The following is a 12,103-nucleotide window of genomic DNA, read 5'->3' as shown; positions in this document are numbered from 1 at the left end:
AAAATCCATAAATATTAGTATTATAAACAATTTGTTTTCGTCAAATTGTTAATACTAGATCTGTCTTTCTTATGTCAACATTGAAATTTACTGGAACGAAAACTGCGGGAATACCAACCGCTCAAAGTTAGGCAACTTAATTTTACTCGCAAAAAACTGATACTCTTTTTATAAGAAAACTAAGTTCAGGAAATGCCAGAGAATATTTTCAAAGTAAATGATCCAACGTGGAGATAAATTCTATTTTGTCTAATCTTTGTTGCATTGAAATCAATTTCTTCGTTTAGACGGTAGAGCTCCTCAAACTCGGTTGTCTTTTTTTTTACAGACAATGTGAGGGGAATGGATGATCATGAACGCTAAATATGGGCTTGTTTTTAGTTACGAAAAATAATACCGCAGACGAAGCTCGAACTTAGAATCTTGGCATGAAGGTAGAACACAGTAGCCATTGGACGATGGAATCATATATTCTGATGTAGTTCTGAAGGGAATTCAAAGCCAAATCCTTTAGCACCTCCCGATTCTTGCGCTACTGTAGTCTATTCACTTTATGTCTGCGGGTGAGCTTTCGTGAGAGCCCGAACACTCTCGGATGGATTCGCTGATAGGGGAGGGGTAGTACCGAGAGAGAGAGGAGGAGCGAACATAACGTTGCCACATGTATATAGCCGCCTTACTTTGTCACTGAAAACATGTAGTCATAGGTGGCCATAGGTATCTTGGTCCGGGCGCCAAGACAATATACCTACTCATTTGGACGGCATTGGGAATAATCCTTTCACGGAAGCCCATGACATTGTCAGCTACCATGCTGAATGAGGCACCGTTGGTGGAAGACATACTTAGTCACGTACAAGGAGAACGCGTGAGGTTTGGCACTACTGCTCCACGAGCAGATTAACGATGTTCACAAAATGATGTAGTGACAAAAGTGAGTGCGGTTTAACGCGCGGATATAGGGATCACATTACGAATGCTACAGTTACCCAGTGGAGCCTCCTATTTTAATATAAACTCTATGGTATCGGCCATGAATATTCCAAAATAGGGTCCTCGAGTCGGCCTATTTATTATCTGTCGCCCACCGCGAATTGACATTGGTTTAAAACAGTCGCCACCATAGTTGCGGACGGTGAAAGCGAATCAGATTTCGAGGAGACGTAAGCTATGATCAGCTCCGTTAACCAAAGTTTATATTTTTGATCAAATGATTTAACATATTTGTAACTTTTCACCGCCATCCTCGTAATTTAAAATACTATATTGCAAAATACGGGAGAAAAAGTAAATCGCTCCGGACTCCGCTGCGCCGCGGATATTTTTGAAAAGCGATAAAAAGCGACCGAAGTGGAAGCATAAATCGTCTTTCCATGTATAGTCCACTTGATACAAACGTTAAATAAAAGTTAGCATGCTGTTTCGCGTACAAGGACCGCACAGGAGGAACCTACTGAGTTCGCTTCACCTGATATAAGGCATTCTCTCAGTTTGACCAGAGTGTTTTTCATGGGGGGAGGGGGTACTCGTGCAGTGCGTTATTTTGTAATAAGAACGCTGTTCAACCAAACGCGGAGGTCCTTTCTCGCCTCATTTGATCCACCTTGCCGTCCGAGTACAGGAGGAGTACGGGAGAAGAATAAAATGATACATTTTACAGCATGCCACTGTCTCAGATCCTGTGACGGAGCCGGCTACATTGATCAGCGAATCTCTTTGCAAATTCCAAGCTATGCGTCGTTTTAGAGCGGACATCTCATTCCAACGGATCCACGGCCTCAAAAAATATATTTATCGGCCAAAAGATCGAATTTTAGTCTCGGCAATTATTAAGCGTAGAGTTACCAATATTAGCCATTCCTTACAGGGCAAGTTAGAACCTAAAAAAAGTTCGCTTCCGCGAAAAGAGATCATATTAAGCTGACCTTTCGACCGCTGATAGAAGATTATTAACAATCGATTAAGATAATATAAGGAAAAAGTGAGCTTTAAAACAACGTCTCTATCTTTTCTTTTACCTCTTTACAATACTTTAGCTCCAGTTCCGCCCCAACTACGCGATTCTCATAAATAATCCTATCCGCTTTACCGAAAATATTGCTTTAAAAGCTGTTAGTTCACATGCTACCCTCAACATCATCAAGCAAATTAGGGATATTTCTTTTGTATATTACCAAATAAAAATATTTTTTACCCCACATTCGTGCATTTTTCAAGATGATCCTTTGAATTTCTTGAATTTTATAAATGTAAGTTCAAGTGAACGAAACATGCTCAGACCAAATTTTACATCAACAACTGCAAGCCATCACCAGGGTGTGTGTCACGGGGTGATTGTTCACCAGGCATGCAGAACTCATCCTAGCCTTAGTAAGAAACTAGCTCTTTCGCAGACACAGGCCAAGAACTCAGGATAATGACACGCAGTCAGAGCAGAAAGTAGGAGAGTGCTAAGGGCTCGATCATGGCACGATGCAAATAAAACTACTTGTTAGTGATAGAAAAACGAAAAGTTAGCTTAATAAGTTATCCATAAAGGAGTTATAACATGCCAAACAATTCATACAAGTACTTAGTTAGTTTTTACAAATGTAATATGTTATTAACTGCAAATTTTACCTAGTCCGTGAGAGCTACCTTAGAGCTAAAGCATCGCAAGTATTATGGTCCATTATTGTAAGCGGAAAATTTTTAACGGCAGTAGGTAGAGTTCTGTAATAAAGCCTCATTTTATATTGAATTAAAACTTTTGGGCTATGTCGCCGCGTCAGATTTTGGGTGGCCCCAACGTTTCCCGACCGATGCTGGTCGCTTTCTCAAGGGAATCAGGACATCAATCAAGGGGACAGATTCCCTTGAGAAAGCGACCAGCATCGGTCGGGAAACGTTGGGGCCACCCAAAATCTGACGCGGCGACATAGCCCAAAAGTTTTAATTCAACATGACGAGCACCCGCGAAAGTTTTAACGAAGCCTCATTTTATATTTTATAGGGAAATTAGATTCATTCCGTTTATCTTCCTCCAACAATGAAGTGAACTTAATGGTCGAAGGAAGCACTAACTTAGCACTAAATAAAATGAGCTTTACCACTAAACTGTGATCGATATTTTTTTTCCAGTAGAAACGTCATTTCCCTGAATGGATTAAAATGTTTTCATGTGAGCGATTAGGCACGTGCCCACATTATTATACGTGGTCGTCACTTGAAACGAGGCCAATTCAGAACGGCAATATGCCTTCTCCCAATCGAGCACCAGATGCTTAGCTATGGCCATACTAACTCAACCTTTGAATGAGTAGATTTAGCCAATAATAGCTAGCAACTAGCCCTCAGACCCAGAATATATCAAGGCTGGAAAGCGCTTTTATAAAGTGCACAGTAAAAAATTGAAAAACTAACATGATCCTCTTCTTAACACTCACTCCTACAGTGCACACGTATGTTCGAAATCTCCCACAGTTTTTCATGGGGCAATGTCTTTTAGTAAGGTATTAGAATGTACGCGAGCAGAAGTCTAGTATGAAATTGGGAATTAGATACTGGGAGAAAGAAATTATTTCCAGCACTTGGGAAGCATAATAACCAGCGATGGGAGAAGAATAAATATTCAGTGAAGTAAGCAAGGCCTATCTAAAGAACGGGCCAATTACAACTGGAAATTTTGGAGTAAAAGTAAGGAAACAATTCATCAGAAATGGAAGGGGAGGGTGATGAACGACGAAGTGCCGGATATGGTGCCTGAGGACAGGAAGCTTCTAGATATTATACGGAAGAGAGACAGAAGGTTAAGAATCAGCGAGTAATGAGCGAACTCAGTATTGTAAAAATATTATTGGTGTGAAGAATATTTGGCAAGAATGAAAGGAATAAGCAGAATAGGATTAATAAATAGAATGAAAGGGAAAGGCCTTATTGCGAATCAAAGAGGCAAGTCCAAGTTGGGAAGACTGACACGCCGCGCCGGGGGAGTTAGCAAGATGCTCGTTGTATACCTACCTTCTTTAACTGGAATGTCAATCAAGAAATGCCAATCTGAAATCTAAAAATATGTTAGGTGAGCATGGAATAGGGAAGAATAATAGGGTTTTATAGAAAGAATGAAAGGAAAAAGGTCTAATTGTGAATTGAAGTGACATTTATATTTAGAGGTTGTGGGAAGGTCGTAGTGATTCGCTAAATTTTCTCTCTATAAACTAACTTTACTCGTGGGAAAAATTTAGTTCGAATGAATAAAAAAATGCGAAATGCGTTGGAAAGTGTAAGGGGGAAGGGGAGACTGAAAGCGAACCGCGTTCCTCAACCGCTTCGTTTGAGCGTTCCCAGTGGAATGTGGACGCTTCCGAGCGCTATTTTTCCGCTTTGAATGCCCCTGAGCAATTCCTGCGGCGGATATTCAGCGTTGATTTATATGCGACGCTGAGTCGGCTAAGCCGTCCGCTGCGAATACGAGCGCGCGGCAGTGGAGTAGGTCGTTAGATTCGCACTGTTAAACACAGCTACCCGGAAAATCCACAAGTATTTAGTTACCTACTTCACCATAGTACAAAGTTATTTTTTTTTAATTTCAAACTGGTGGCGACATAACTAAATCACCAGCGGTTTTGTGAACGTTAAAGGAAATTTACCCTTCCGCCATTCCGGAAATGTTTCATGACCCTGAGTCTAAATATGTCCACAGAAATGCTTTTTATTTTGAGAAAGTTATGCCTTTTGCCGGTTTGCTTTTGGGTAACGACCGATCTCCATAGAACGTGCTCTGTGAAGTGCGATTTGAAGCAACCACAAATGTTAACCACGATGTACGTCATCAAGGGGGGTAATATTTATGGGATTAGGAAATAGAATCCAGGACACACACCAAATTTATCTTTGAAATTGAGTACAAGATAAAGCAGTGGTATGGATATTGCGGTAACTACTGTCGGCATCAAAATGATGTGCCACTGTACTTTGCAAATATATATCTGGACTTCAGCGAACGCCATAATAATGAATAATACGCCATTTTAAATAAAAGTTTATTCTCAATTCTGGTTTATTTTTTGTTTTATGAACAATTCAAAAATTAAGACACGCGAATGCAATAAATGACTCCGCACACCGTAAAATTAGCCGTTTTGTCAACTTCATGAACTTTGTAAACTGTCGGACTAGATAGCGTTAAAACCTTTTCGTTATTTTACAACAAAATATGCGTTCTAAAATGACGCAAAAGCCATTTTATTAATTTATATTAATGTTTGCAACTTATTGTGGAATATGAATGTTGTAGACGTAGTAGTTTTCCCTAGGTTGAGTTACAAAGTTCATGAAGTTGACAAGACAGCTAATTTTATGGTGGGCGGACCCATTTATTGCACACGCGTGTCTTAAGTTTTGAATTTTTCATAATACAAAAAATTAATCATAATTGAGAATAAAATTTTATTTAAAATGACGTATTATTATATATTATGGCGTGCGCTGAAGCCCAGATATAAATTTGCAAAATACAGCGGCACATCATTTTGACGCCGACAGTAAGTCACAGTTACTATGGGGCTATGACGACGGACAAGGTTAATTTACCCTAACTCTCTGACGACGAGAGTCGTATATATTTGTTGAGGGCATTTCCGTACGCAAAAGAAAGCATGGCTATTGTAGTCAACGGTTACATTCCATCACTGAAGAACGAACACCCACCATAGCAGACGAGTGGGGTGGGAAAGTGATCGTCCCCGATGTATTCAGGAAGGCTTTTCTTCGTCTACATCTACATAATACCCCGCAGGCCGCATCAATAGATGATCGGCAGGGGGTGGTAGGACACCAGCTGTTAATATGTAAAAAGGAAATGCTCCATTTACAAAGCAATAGAATCTCGCAAATTTACATGAAAATTACATTCTATTCGTTGAAATTTAACAGAATGACTAACTTAAAAAAATAAGTATACGAATGCAAACGTGATTAACGCTCTGACGGTACTTTCGTTGCTTCAAGAAAATTTAAGGTCCGACAGAAATTTTCGGTTTTAAACATTATTGAAACTAATATAATGATATACATTCAATTAAGAACTAATTTCTCTCTCAATGAGGCGTAAACGATTTTAAATAAACAGAGAGCAATAATTCTACCGTCATCCTAGTCGAGTAAGTTTTTTTGAATTTTCATGCAAGACCTTCATTCCTGAAAAGTGAGAATCGGTAATGCGTTTTATTTGGATATAGCTGGATAATGTGTAGACTTATAACCGTAATGTTAAATCCCTAGAATGATAATGGCGGAGAACTAAATGAACGATCTATTTTTAAATAGAAATGGGACTCATAACTAAATATCTTCCGCGCCAGGCCTCTTACTGAAGACAATAACGTCGGTATATCATTGGCACCAGCAGCTGACGCTCGGAAAACATTTGGCGTTCTATCCGAGTAGATCAACAACCACTCGTCGACGCTTTGCAGAATCCATCCGCGAGAAGAGAGGCTCTTCGATGAAACATGAATAATCCCTGATCGTACAATCGAAAACCTGATTGAAATCAGGCCGCCCCACACAAGCTCCCAACGGACGTTACCGTGGGTCCAGGTCGTCCCTTTGCCCGCATCTGTCGTTGCATTCAATTTCGCCTTGTGACACTTCCTTTTCGATTTCATGGCGTCGTGCTGACAGCTAGTAATTTAGGTCCACACTTGGCGGCGACACTGAACGGTAGCGGGACCGAAATCAGCTTAGAACGGAATGCAATCGGTCGCTAGTGTCAGAACTGAAGGCGTCAATCCGATTTTCAACCACGCTTCGAATTAGTCACTTTCTTCCGTGTTTGCTTAATATTGCGGTCAAAAATTATTTAAATCATGTTTCACCCTTTTCCTGATAAGTTATTGACCTAAAGATTTCAGCAGGGATTGGAATTGGTTGGCAATGCATTTGTTTGTTAAGTTTAAGGCAATGCTAAGTTTTTGTCTTTCTCTTGAACTCAATTATCAACGTTGATTTGTATCTTGGAGTGAAGGTGTTCAGTATTTTTATATCTTCTCCAGCGATATGAATGAATATCGTTGCATTAATTTGTTATGGCATGGAAGGTTATCATAACGTTTGTTGCGCAACAATAAAATAAAAAATAAAAAGAATTCTACTGTATATTTATCTATAAGGAAAGCATGTAATTTTAACATGTTTCTACTTCTAGCTCTATATAATCACTTAAGGGATTACTTTCGATAAATGATAGGGGATTAAAATTTAGCCCTAAAAAAATCATCCATACGTGAACATTTTTACTTTAAAAAACACAAATTTTCGTGAAGCCTGCAACTCATCAGTTGTTGAAGCCATAATCGTTTCGGCTCTTTGATTCATTCTAAGAGGATCGCTCAGGTGAAAAAGGATTTTTTTAATCTCAGGAAAGCGAACTGCAGTGGACCACTTGAGTCCGAAGCGCGAAGCAGAGGAATAATTAGCTTGGTGTAAGGTCGTTACGTCATAAACTCCTGCGCGAAAAGCTTAAAGAAATGCTTCTTAGTGGAAAATATCCGGAGAAAAATCGACGCACTGAAAAAAGGAAAAATATGGATGGATCAATAGTTTTCAAATTCTATCAAAATTGACAGCATGTAAAAATAGTGATGAAGGCTATTATGTTACAAAATCACTGATGTAAGGGATCATTGGACAGCATTGAAGAACTCGATCACTTCTCACATAACATATTTATATCTTAATGAATATAATCAGTAATTGATCTTTGAACATGTGTTATCCTTATTTTTGTTAGTATATATTCAAATATCATAATATCCTACTGTCACATTAGACAGGTGTTTCCGTACTTTTACCTTTTTGTTGTGTGTCATTTGTTATCACTTGTTGAACCTACGATGTGATTTTTGGGAGAGTTCTCTCCCTAATGTTTAATATTATATTGTATTATACTACATTATATTATGTAACTAAATTCCAAAGGATTAGGTTATTTTAAAGGAATAATTCATTCATTTATTCTTGATGTTTCTTCGCGTTTACTCCAGGAAATTCGACTCACCACGAGAGAGTTCCAGTTATCGCCATCCGTAGTATTAACACAAATCCCTGCACGTACCTATCTCCTACAAACATTTCACGAATCCCGACGGAAGGATTAACCCAATGTGTTCGATGGAACGCATTTCAGATCTGGCATGGAATGGAGCTGGAATTTGCTGGCAGGCATTACAGGAAAACACACACCATTGCCAAAATCTGGAGAGATAAAAATGGGTCAACAATAGCGATTAGAAATTGTGTTCTGAGCCATGGCTTCTCCGTTTGATGCCCCGAATTCCTATTGCAGTTGGGGGAAGAATTCTGGAATCCAAAATTTCTCCCTGGCGCTGCGATTATACCTAACAGCCAATTGGCAAAATCTGACTTTGATTGGGAGTGTTATAGCATAGGTGAATGAGAAGAGGAACCAGCATTGCTATGAGACTTATCGTTGGGAGGGTCGAGATTATCTTAGAATAAATAACTCAAGAATAAAAACCCAATTTGGCGGTATCGAACTTTCCAGGGAATTTTCAATCAGACCAAGCCTTCTAAAATAAAAGCTGCAAAACGACTCCGTAATTATCCATATTGAACTGAAAAGAATGGAGTTTGACGGCAGTGGAAAAAGATGAAAAAGTTCTTTCCATACGGAAAAATTCACAAATGCATGAGTGGTATGCAGAAGTTGGAAAATAGATGACGGAGGTATTGATAATATTACTTTTTGTAGTTCATATAGAGAGATTGAAAATTAAATATTTTATATGTTAAATATGTTTTGCATGTCAGGAGGCAACCAAATTGCGACAGCCAAACCAAAATAATTATTGTACCATTAATTCAAAAAAATAACGCAACATTATTCTCTCAAAAATCTTTGAAATCATGATCTGAATAATGGGAATTCCAAGAGTAGCTACGAACTTTTAGCTAACCTATTTAGGTATCATTCAAAATTTATGCATTTCCAGGTATACTTCAATGAAAATTTATTCTCTAATCTGCTTTACACTTAAAGTTCCTGCCAAAATTCCACCAAGTTATTTCAAAGCGCCTAGGGATTTTAATGAAAATTTTAAACCAGCGTCAAAATGACGTAAATAAAATAATTTTTAAGATGAATATTCGTAATTTTAGAATGTTATATGTAATACATTTTATCGTTATATTTTAGATAATTTCCTCGTTTTTTGCGATGAAGAGAAATATAAATTTTTAATCATAATATTGGTTGATAAAGAATTTTCCTTCACTTTTAAAATTAAAATTAAACTTTTTATCAAATAAGTACAATGCCACTCAAAGTTTACCGATTCGTTAGGAGTGCTTAATGGATAAATCGATGGCAGAACGTTTTACCCTGTATAGACTATTTTTAATAATAAATAGGGCACTAATTATAGTGCGATATCAATGAATTCTTTAAAATTCAACCCAGGACAGGAATTTAAAGAAATAGTAAGAAAATACTAATCATGGACACTGAATATTTAAATACTGCAACACATAATGCAAATGGATAGGGTTTACTCAAATTTCTTGATCGATAATAACAATTGATAGTAGTTATACGTCTCTTTTGTATTTCTGTACATTCCCTTTAATGTACAGACAGCATCCATTGCCTACTTCACTCAAAATTTCAAGGTCCTCACGCTCCCTTTGGCTTTCTTGTCTCGTTGTTTCTATTTATTCAAAGTTTCCGAACAAACAGAGTTAAAGGCAAGTGTAGGCGAAGCATCCGAAGTCTTGATTTGTCCAGAGCATCCGGCAACAGGGCAAACTCGCGGCCAATCAGAGTGCTAGGCTAAAAGTTTCTTTTATAGGAAAATGGTGCGTTTTTGACCTAAACATTTTTAGAAATTTTGGTTGCTACTGCCATTAGCTATTCAGGGATTAAATTTCGTGACATAATTTCTCTCTACCCTGTAAATCCAATTCTTTGCCATCCCTATTTCGACTTAATATAACATATCCACTTTTTTTACGGAAGCTCGTTTTTTATTGTTCATCACGTGCTTGCTCGAGGATGAGGCGTTGGAAACTGTTTGCATATCATGAAGATAAAAATTGTCGCGTCAACCTTTATAAATATTGATGAGCGTGCTCTTTTTGATCATTTTAAAATTAAATTCTCAATTCAAAATGAAAATGCTTGCTTATTTACTTGAAAAATATAATTGTAATTAAAATACTGTAATACTATATATTATTAATACTGTAAAATTGTATTTTCACTTTTTCTTGTTGTTCACTGCTAAGACTTATTTGTAAAATGTGATATGTTCCGTAGGATAAGGTCCTAGAGCAATAAATTTATTATCATTATTATAATATTACCCGTTGTATAAAAATTCTTCCCTCTAAAAATGTTTTCAACATCCCCTCTCCCTTCAGTACGCGCTCCACCCAAAACCCTCGGTCATCTTCATTTCTAATCTAGATGCTTCCTCTTCTCGCCCACCATGTCCAGCACTTCTTTGTTCTGTATTCCTTTTAAGTGCTTTTAACCTTATTCTGTCTTCTCTTTTCCCACATTTCAAACCCCTCCAATCTTCTCTCCTCCTCCTTCTTGAACGTTTTATCCATGACCACTTTTATATCTTTAGGAGTTTTCCAATGCTGTAGACGTTTATTTTTGTTTGAACTTAATTAAGGTATTACTGTTTGTGATCCTTTAGGTAGTAATTTTCCGTATCGCGGGCTCTAAGTTTGCATTATTTTAATAAACTTCACTAAAAAGAAAATTCTTTTATGGGGAAGATATTTTTTTCGTCCTAACTTATTATCACATCGTAAGGAAACGCATACTGATCGCTATTTGAATGCCAAATAACACCATCATCCCAGGCAAAAAGCATCAGTTATTAAAACTCTATATCATAGGGCATATTCCATATCGGATACAGATTCGCTCGCTAGAGAGAAACAACACCTCCTTACCACGCTCCAAGAAAATGGCTACGATCGGGTGCTGATTAAAAAAATCGCGCGTAGGGAAGAAGAGAAAAGAGATGTGGCCTTGGACATTGCAAAGGAAGACCAGCAAAAGGCAAAGGCACATGCTCTCTTGCCATACGTGGCTGGAACGTCGGAAAGAATTACTAGAGTTCTCGCCAAACATGACGTTCTGACGCGATTTATAAGTTTGAAGAAGACCTCTGACCTCCTCCGGAGTGAAAAAGATCGTCATCCATCAGATATCTATGAAGTAGTGTATGAAGTAACGTGTTCCTGTGGTTTATCATACATCGGGCAAACATCTAGATCCCTCAAATGCAGAATAAATGAACATCTTAAGGCAACCGAAAAGAAAAATTTTCGTCTTTCTGCGGTTGCAGAGCATGCATGGTCGGAACCTGGGCACGTCATACTTTTCAAGGAATCGAAAATCATCGCCAGGGAAAATAAATATTTCCCTAGGCTGATAAGGGAGGCGATTGAAATAGCGAGTCACCCAAAGAACTTCAATAGGGAAGACGGCTATCCTTTATCCTCATCTTTCAAACGGCTTTTCCAACAATGGAATTAAAAATCAACATCCGTCTGACTAGCTGTAAATAAATAAGGATCACAGATCTGCAAATCATTTGGACCCGAAGACGGGAGCTGGAACGCGCCCGAAACTGTCGTCCGCAAAACATGTACCAACGCGGTGTAAACCCGGAAAACCATCACCAATCAACTAACCGCGGAAGCCTCCGTAATAATCTACGAATTAATTAAAATGAGTTCATATTTCGGATTTGAGGGAAGCATACCTGCTAAACGAAATAAATAAGGCCCAGGGAGTTATCGACAAAAATCATAAACCTTGATTACAGGGAAGATTCTCGAGCATATAGTTTTTAGCAACATCAATACATTCTTGGACAGTTGAAACTTTAATTTTTAACATATGGTCGTCAGCACGTCTTCAACGATGCATCTCAGGCAATACTGAGTTTGATTTAGATACTTGATCTATTTGGAAACCTATGGAAGAAATCAGTATTCATTTCCTAAAGTTTGAATCTTTGTTGGATGCGATAACAGCCCTGGGAGACGCTAAGATATGCATTTTTGTTTAAAAAACTTATTA

Source organism: Ischnura elegans, chromosome 3, assembly GCF_921293095.1.
Source record: "Ischnura elegans chromosome 3, ioIscEleg1.1, whole genome shotgun sequence".
Classification (NCBI taxonomy): Eukaryota; Metazoa; Arthropoda; class Insecta; order Odonata; family Coenagrionidae; genus Ischnura; species Ischnura elegans.
Note: the sequence above shows the minus strand (reverse complement) of the source record.